This window comes from Lycium ferocissimum, chromosome 6, assembly GCF_029784015.1.
Source record: "Lycium ferocissimum isolate CSIRO_LF1 chromosome 6, AGI_CSIRO_Lferr_CH_V1, whole genome shotgun sequence".
In the NCBI taxonomy this organism is placed as follows: Eukaryota; Viridiplantae; Streptophyta; class Magnoliopsida; order Solanales; family Solanaceae; genus Lycium; species Lycium ferocissimum.
In genome coordinates this window covers 27,141,157-27,151,256 of record NC_081347.1, presented here as the reverse complement: position 1 = coordinate 27,151,256, position 10,100 = coordinate 27,141,157, and positions in this window count along the sequence as shown.

Genomic DNA, 10,100 nt, shown 5'->3' with positions numbered 1-10,100 from the left:
ATCAATCCATCCATCACCAAGGCAAATAAAAACGGACTAAGAGCTGATCCTTGATGCAACCCCATCACAACTGGAAAGTGTTCTGAGTCCCCTCCTCTGTCCTTACCCTGGTTTTAGCTCCCTCATACATGTCCTTGATCACCCTAATGTACACCACAAGTACACCTTTAGCCTCCAAACATCTCCCTAGGATCTCTCTTGGAACTTTATCGTAAGTCTTTTCTAGGTCAATGAATACCATGTGTAAGTCCCTCTTCCTCTCCCTATACTGCTCCACCAGTCTCCTCACAAGATGGATGGCTTCTGTAGTTGAGCGTCCCGGCATGAATCCGAACTGGTTCTCTGAAATAGACACGCCTCTCCTCACCCTCATCTCCACCACCCTTTCCCACACTTTCATAGTATGGCTTAGCAGCTTGATACCTCTATAGTTGTTGCAACTCTGGATATCTCCCTTGTTCTTGTATAGAGGGATTATTACGCTCGACCTCCATTCTTCGGGCATCCTTGCCGTCTTAAAGATGACATTAAACAACCTAGTCAGCCACTCCAAACCTACCGAGCTCGCGCTCTTCCAAAATTCCCCAGAATCTCGTCGTGTCCGCCGCTCTTCCCCGCGCATCCTACGAACAAGACTTAACCTCCTCAACCTTAATACTCCTGCAATACCCAAAATCGTGACGCCTCCCTGTATGTTCCAAATCTCCCAACACAATGTCTCTGTCCCCTTCTTCATTCAAGAGTTTGTGGAAGTATGACTGCCATCTCCGTCTAATGAGAGTCTCCTCTACCAATACTTTTCCAAGCTCGTCCTTTATGCACTTCACTTGATCCACATCGCGTGCCCTTCTCTCCCTCGCCTTAGCTAGCCTGAACAATTTCTGATCCCCGCCTTTCTCTTCTAGTTCAGCATAAAGGCGTTCAAAAGCTGTCGTTTTTGCCGTCGAAACCGCCAACGTCGCCTCCTTCCTCGCTATCTTATAAATTTCCCTATTCGTCCACTTCTCCACCTCATCCTTGATTCTATTAACTTCGCATACGCTGCCTTCTTTGCTTCCACCTTCCCTTGCACTTCTCCATTCCACCACCAGTCCCCTCGATGCCGACCACGACTACCTGTCGAGACCCTCAATACTTCCCTTGCTACAACCCTAATGCAACTAGCCGTCCTATCCCACATACTGGTCGCATCTCCACTACTATCCCAGGCCCCCATATCCTTCAATTTCTCTCCCATCTCCAGGGCACTAGTCGTGGTCAAACTCCCCCATCTGATCCTAAGTCGGTCATTCCCGACCCTCTTCTTCCTCGTCATCTTGATCCCTAAATCCATCACCAAGAGCTTATGTCGGGTTGTAAGGATGTCGCTCGGAATGACCTTACAGTCTTTGCACAGACCTTTATCATCCTTCCTCAGGAGTAAGAAATCTATCTGAGTCTTAGCCACCGAACTACGGAAGGTTACCAAGTGCTCCTCCTTCTTTGGGAAACTCGAATTGGCTATCACCAACCCAAAAGCTCTTGCAAAATTCAAAAGCGAAACTCTTCCTCCATTTCTGTCCCCGATGTACTGTAACGACCCGTTTGGTCGTTTAGCACTTTTGGACTCTTTTTCGCTAAAATACCCTTTTTGTAGTTTTAAAAGGTATTCTTGACTTGCGGGAATTGGTGGCACTGTAATTTAATTGGCGGATAATTTTTGTAAATATATTTATTTAATGTGTGTGAATAGTTTATTTATAGGAATATGAGTTTCACACATATAAGGTATAATTTAGTAAATACAGTATTTGACGGAGTATGTAAATTTTAAAGTGGCCAAGTGAATAAGTGAAGTGGATCAATATTGTAATAAGCTATTGGGCCAAGCCCACCTTGTATTCCTTACGTGCAAGTGCCATAAGGGTTATATCTAGTCCTCAAATCAGTACGTGATCTGAAAAGAGAAATAATTGTAGGCAGTTTACGTCTCAACTGCGCACAAAAAGTCAGGGAGTATCAAATTATCAAACTTCACAAGGCATCAGGTACTATTGTAACCTTTATTGCAGAGTTGGTGTGATGTTTTACTATTTATGTTGACATTCATTGAATAATGGGTTGGCTAATAATTGGATAGTAATAATTAATACTAAATGGTGGGCCATTGTGATTGGAGTAACTATTCATCCAAGGAGTAGCATCAGATTTATGTCGCAGTGAATTTCCATTGTAAATTACGTGTACTGTTGGAACATTTCAATAGTCCTTAATGGTTGTTCTTATTTACCATATTGGCTGAGTTATGATGATTAGATAATGATGACAAAATGATTGAGTATTAAAGATAGAGTAATGATTAACAAATCAGTGTTGGGCAATAACAATAGAATTGACGTAGGGTTATATGATCCTGTACGTTTTCTTTTTCATTGAAAGTCACTGTCCGAATTTTTGCTTCTAGTTTTGAATTTCTTTTTTTGTTTATCATGTTCCAGTTTCAAGCTTTATATATTAAGTCTATGTAGTTGAATGTAAGGTGTATGGGATTATATGAACACCTTTAAAATCATGGTATTTGAATTGTAGAAAGTTAGATATTTGTCCGAAGTTAAGATATTGGAGTAATTAAAGGTTTCGAGTCCTAGTCCTAAGAAAGGAGAATTAATGATTTGAGAGTCCATTTATGGCTCTGTCAGCTGTTATGTGGGCTTGTCACCATATGTGTTATTTTCTGTGATTATCACCTGTTTGTATCTCTGTCATATACTAGCTCCCTCATCATATGCGAAGGAATGATAACATTAATATGACTTGTATTTGTTGATTGTATATTGGTGATATTATTGAGACTGATATCATGCATGACATGCCTTCCATATTATTCTTGTGATGATGGTGAGCTAAGTGATTGAGAGACTCTGAGGTTTTTGCCGGAGATTGAGAGTGACAGAGAGACTCCGAGGTCCTTGCCGGAGATTGAGAGTGATTGAAAGCCTCCGAGGTTTCTGCCGAAGAGCACGAGTGGTACATGGACTTCGCGAGTCCCCCATGGGTCATGGCTTTGAGGCACTGCCCTTAGCATGTGTGTACAATAGTGGAGTAAGAGAGAAGATTATTGCATTGCATTGCATTCATCCACTCATGTATTGAATGGTCATTTGGTGAACTATATCTATCTTGGTTGATTTCATGATTTCTTTACACTTTACTTGTACATGATATGTGACCATACCTGTTTGCTTTATGTGCTACTTGTTATTTTCCACTTTTTCATGCGTTATCTAATCATTGTCGGCCTATGATGCTTACCGGTACTAGTGTTGTACTGATACTACTCTTGCTGCACTTTTGTTGAGTGCAGCACGATCCGAGCTCCCGCTTCTACGCCCCGTGGCTGATACGCTAGGGTGACATCCTTCAGTCATCCAGGGTGAGCTACTTGGTCATCCGTGGCCCCTGAAGGACCCTCTTTATTTAATTCTGTTTTTCTATTCGACAGACAATATGTGCTTTCTGTATTTACAGACTTGTATTCGAGACTATGTTTAGCGCTCTTGTACCCTTTGACCGGATTTTGGGGGATGTCGTGACATTTCTAGTTATGATAAGTATTTAAGACTTGATAGCTTCTTCTTCTTTAATTTTTCGCTTATTTAACTTGTTATTGGGAATGTGGTTCGCCTACTCGGGGGGATAGTGTAGGTGCCACCACGACTCGTGAATTGGATCGTGACATGTGCCCATTGAAATCCCCTCCCACGAAAAGCTTCTCAGTAGGGGGTATGCCTCCCACTAACTCGTTCAAATCCTCCCAAAAGCGCCTCTTCTCCTCCTCGCCTAAGCCCGCTTGCGGTGCATATGCACTAATAATGTTCAAAGTGAGCACTTTAACGACCACCTTAATCGACATCATCCTATCAGTAACTCTCCTAACCTCTACCACCTTATCCCTTACATCACTATCTACTAAAATGCCTACCCCATTCCTATACTTCGATCTACCAGAGAACCAAAGCATATACCCGTCTACCTCCTTAGCTTTAGGACCTACCCATTTGGTCTCTTGGACACAAGCTATATTAATCTTCCTCTTCTTAAGAATCTTAACTAGCTCTATGGACTTCCCCGTTAACGTCCCAATGTTCGAAGAGCCTACTCTCAGCCTAGACGCTCCTTTAACCCACTTACCTCTCCTAAGCTCGTCCCCATCCCCGAACGAGAACATGACCCTAGTCTACCATCAATACCCAAAGCCACAAAAACGAGTATGAACTAATAAATTATTCAAAGGTCTAAAGTCAGCAAAATGTAACTACAAGTGTATGAACAAAGAATAGATATGGCAACCGGAGGTACCAACTCCAGTTGAACTGAACCTGGTCGCCGCCGGAAAACACTGTTCAACATCGGAGTTACTGTTCACTGTCGAGGTACTGTTCACTACCGGCGTACTGTTCACAATGACCTGAAAAGGAGAAGAGAAGAGGGGGGGAAAGGAAAGAGAAAAGGAGATAGAAAGAGAGGACTGGCCGAAAAAAGATGCCGAAAAAGGTCGCCGGCGACCGAGCAGCGGCGTTCTGGCAGCGCCAGACGCAGATAAAAAAGGGGAAAAAAAGGAGAAGAGAAGAAGAAGAGGAGAAGAAGAAAAGGGAAGAGAGAAGAAAAGTAAATCTGGCCGGAAAAGTAGCCGGCGTTACCTGGTCGCCGGCGTTACCTGAACGTGATAGTGGCCGGAAAACCGTTACCTCGATCTGAACAGTGAATCTTACCGTTGGGTTGGGTGAGCAGATGAGAGAGGAGAGAGTAGGAAAAAAAAAAGGGCTACACGCTGCCAAAGCCAACTTATGGGTTCCAAGTAAATCAGTTTAATGGATGTGACAAGGGACGCCTGATTTCTAAGGTTTGTTATTAGTAGTCCTTATGGTGTCTCACCAGAGTCAGCCTTTCGGTTAGTACAATAGGTTGTAACGATAATGGTTGTGCTTTGAAGAGATTCTAGGATTGTGATAAGGCTCCGTTCTGATCATTGGATGTTGACAGATCTTGCTCTATGCGATACTCGATGGTAAGTTCCTAGATAAGTGATTTGAAGAGTTAAGAAGATTTAAGACTGACCAAGTTGACTACGAGAAAGATAAGTTTCGATGAAATAGCTTAGAGTTTTCTGGGAGATTTAAGATAATCTTTTGGGAAGAGTAAGTCCTGGTTTCGGTTTGTATTGTGTACTTCTAAGAAATTGTGATTCAAGGAACGATTTTGGATTAGCTAGCTCAGAATATCGTACCAGTTCGGGATGTTTTATGATTAGTTATGTCTAAAGGTTCGTGCTATTTGATTTATCCATGAGAGATCCGTTGTGTGTTTTAGAGGGATGGTAATTGGGTCTTTTGGTTGGGTGTGAACGAATTGCGGTTTGGGTTTGCATCTTGTTGAAAAAGCTTCGTGTTGGTTGTGATATGATTTCCTTAGTTATCGTAAGCTTGTCCTACTCTCGTTCTTCGCTCGAGGACGAGCGATTGTTTAATTGTTATCTGATGTAACGACCTGTTTTGTCATCTTTGGGCTGTGTGCGGAGTGACCTATATTCTTCTGAGACATATTTGATATTGAGTCATCTCTGGGCTGTGTGCGGAGTGACTGATATGGAACACTGATATTATGAGACTTTCGGATATTTGGTCCTCTGAGCTGTGTGCGGAGTGACGGTGCTTGGACTTCGCGGGTCCCCTATGGGTTGTGCTGCCGAGGCGTGAAGTGTGTGTGTGTGTGTGTGTGTGTGTGTGTGTGTGTGTGTGTGTGTGTGTGTGCATTGCATCACATTGCATACATACCTCATATTGCATTGCTTTGATTATACTTCCTGGTTGATTATGACTTGGTTATGGTGTTGGTTATACTTCTTGGTTGTTGGTGAGTTAGACTACGTTGGTTGGATCGTACTAGTAGACTTGTTTGATATATGTGAAAGGTGGGAACAATTGAGATTAGTTGCTATAATATAAGGTTGGATATGAACGGTGATTACGTGGAAAAGCATGACTTGTATTCTATCGTTTACTTGTTTCTTTTACCTTATTGTCTTTATGTATGTCAACTAGTCTTAGTCAGCCTATGATACCTACCAGTACCGTTGTTTTGTACTGACCTACGCTTGCTGCATTCTTTTATGAATGCAGAGTATTAGACAGGTTCACTCCTTTTCCTCGTGGCTGATCGGCGAGGTTGCTGTAGAGTCATTCTAGGGCGAGCACGACGACGGCCGCTGCCCGGCTGTTCTTTTCCTTACTTACTTGTCTTCTCTTATTTCAAGAATATTGTATTATGAGACTTTTCCATCTTCCGACTTGTAGTATTTAGTTAGTGCTCTTGTATGACCAGACCAGACATTTATTATATATTCGAATGACAGGCTTCGTTGCTTATTTTCTTCTGCTATATATACTGTGTTTGTGAAGGTTGAATTAAGGGTTCGCCTACCAAGGTGGGATAGGCAGGTGCCCGCGCGACTTTGTGAAATTGAGTCGTGACAGTCAGTTAACACTTAAAAAGATTGAAGAGTTTAATTTATATATTTTAACTCTAATAAAAAAAATAAAAAAAAAACTCAAATTTCAGATACGTGCAATATAAGTTCGTTAATTTAAAAGGTAAAAGGATTTATAGAAAGTAAATCTTACTTCTATTTAAAGTCCAGAATCTTAGGGCTTCTTGTGTAGTTCAAATCAGGGCCGGCTAGACCCTAAAGCAAGTCAAACACTTGCTTTAGGCCCCAAGAATTTCAGGGCACCAAAATAATTACTATTTCTCTATATATAGTATCTAATTTATATAATTATATAATTCTTCTCATTGATAAATTTATTTGTTTATTTTCATATTACTGTTTAATGATTTTTTTTTTCTCTCACTAAATAATACTCTCCCGTCTTAATTTACATGTTTTAGTTTGACTGGGCCCGGAATTAAAAATACATGGAGACTTTTGAATCTTCTGATATTAAATTAAAGATACATGTAGTTCTTCAAATTTTGTGGTCTTAAAATTGCCACGTAGAATGTAGGAATTGAAAAATTCACTAAATATATAAAGGAACACTTTCTTTGGGACAGATCAAAAAGGAAAGTAAGACAATTAAATTGGGACGGAGGTAGTACTAATTAATATCTTTGCCAATTTCAATTTCCTTTTTAGCTGAATTTTTTTTCACTACTCACTAATTACACACTTAACTCTACCTAATAATCCAACTTATCATTTATTTTTCTCACATAAATTGAAAGTTTTCTAGGTGCTCTACTGTCAGTTGTGATGCAATCAAGCATGCAAGTGTCGCAACAACAAAAGTTTGCAACGTTTAACTCCTTCAATTATTTTGTAATATATATAACCAAGTTCTTATTTTTTTTGTTTAGGCTCATATTCACCTGCCTAATTTCAATCAATGATGTTCATTATATAATAAGGCCTCTTATAGAGATTTGCCTTTAGGCCTCCATTGATATTGAGCCGCCCCGGGTTCAAACAAGGAAAAATTTAAATAAAGCAAATAGTAAATGACAATTTTATCTATTATAGAGTCTTTTAATGCAGGACAAAAAGTTCAATAAACATTTTTAAGGCCCTTCGTGCTGTTAATTCTTGCGTACATGCTTTGCATGTGTACCCTAGCGGTTATTATCAAATTCATATAAAAAAACTAATAATCTTGTAATGTAATGCATAACTTAAAAATATTTATTTAACTCTTAGTAAAAATGAAATATTACAAAAAAACGCAAATCCAACTTTATTTCTAATTTCTTACGTATTCTCTTTTAATGTTTTTTTTTTACTTAAAAATCTAGTTATACAAAATTAAATCAATTATAATTTATTTACACATAATGAATACGCTAAAGCCTAATGGAGTTCCAGTGCACGAAGGTTTCCTACTTTATTTATTTCAATTTCGGTGTCACATTTTATTTATATAATTATATAATACAAACTCCTAAACCTAAATGGAACTTTAGGTGCACAAAAGGTTCCTACTTTGATTTTATTATTTTTGGTGTAAATTTTTCAAATAAGGAAGGAGTTATGAATATATAAAATTAGTTGAATATTCAAATGTCCTATATATTATGAAATATTCACTACAAAAAAAAAAAAAATTAGAATCAACTACGAAGAATTGCTCGTAGCTAATAGAATCTTTTAATAATCGTAGATGCAAAACAGTGAAATAATAACTTCTTTTATAGAAGTCTATTAATTTTCCAAATACACAAAAGAAAAAAAAATTCAAGTACACTAAGAAATTTGTAAAAAACCTGCAACATGCAAGTTATGAGAGAAAAGAAAAAGGAAGAGTCCTATACCTTAAACAAAGACTCATGAAATCACGCCTATAAATGAATGATGCAAATAATACTTTATAAAATAATGTGATTTTCCTGTGTTATTATTTTTCTTTTGCAAATACATTATATTACATAGTTCAAATAAGACAAAAATTAAAATAAAAAATTTAGCTGATTTTAAAATCTTAAATATAAAAAATTAAGCTTTGTGCTTTTAATATAATATAGACAGGGGCGGATTTAGGGGGATGCGAGGGTGTTCACCCGAACACTCTTGGCGAGAAATTACACTATATGTATAGGGTAGATTTTCTGTGTTTGTGTGTATATATATAAGTTTTGAATACCCTAAACTAATCCAAATGTTAGCTCAAGTGGTCCAGGGTATTCAAAACTCTCTCCGGCGTCCAAGGTTCGATTCCCAAGGACAACATTATTTTTTTATGTTTATCTTTTGTTGTTTTTTTCGAACCCCCTGAGTGAATACAGTTAACCCTCTCTATAACAACGTCGTTGGGTCCAAATTTTTTTGGTTGTTATAGAGAATTGTTGTTATACACATATAACAACATTGACATTTAAATAATATTTCGCTGTTATAGGCAAAAATAACGCATAAAATTTAATTTTTCATTTTTTATTGCCAAATTCTAAGCTTAATCACATTTGTGTAATGAAGGAAAAACTTTTAATGATGAATATATATATATATATATATATTCATATTTTTTGTCATAAATAGTGTATTAAATGATCAAATATTTGGTCAAAATCTCTACACTTATTATTGGTAATCATAAATATTCTATTTTTATAAAGATGGAAATTAGTTATTATATTTCTTTCAAAAAAAAATGGCCTATGCCAATTGGTCTTATGGGAGTTGCATTTCGTTATTATATTACCAAAAAAAAAAGATAGTCTTGTAATTTAAAGTTGGTTGTTGTTGTTGTTATAGGTGAAATGCTGTTATAGAGAAGTAAAACATAACATAAAAAATCAATTTCGAAAAAACTTAGTTGTTATAGAGAGGTATTGTTATATGCGGATGCCGTTATAGAGACAACTGTATTCTGAATCCGCCACTGAATATAGATACAAGTAAAACACTGTTTATCACTTTATATATACATGACAAATATAAACATATACCTGACCAGTAGTGGAGCGAGAGTTGGTTCGTCCATTAGTGTCTCAACTTCTAATTGTTCCTGTAAAATGCTGAGCCTAAAATAACCTAACAGAGTATTCCGAGAAAACAACATTGATGATGAGGAGGGTTATTACTGAATATAGACACGGGAAAATCAAACAAGGCTCACTAATAAAAACAACACAAGAGGACTTCCGAAAACAAACACATAAGAATAAGAGAGATTTTTCGAAAACAAACAAATAAGAACAATAATTAGAAAGAGATTAAAGATCTCCAATTTTTAAACGATTGATAAAAATAATTTTGTAAGAAAACCTTAAGATCAGCTCCAAGGAGCACAAACCCTATGAGAAGAGTTTTATTCATTACAGAGGCCACTAATTCTAGGATTGTGAAATACCTAAACCTAAAGACATTAAATGTTGGTATAAACCTAAAGATATTAAGTGGCCGTACCCGTACTTGCTTTTCCATTTATGGTACGACAATTTTGGTAAAAGGAATCCCAACTTGAGGAAAATAGTTAATTTTGGTAAACTTTTAGTGTTTATGTATATTATACAGTAGTTTTTATTTGTAATTAATTAAATAATAATTTGAGGAAGATAGTAAATGATAA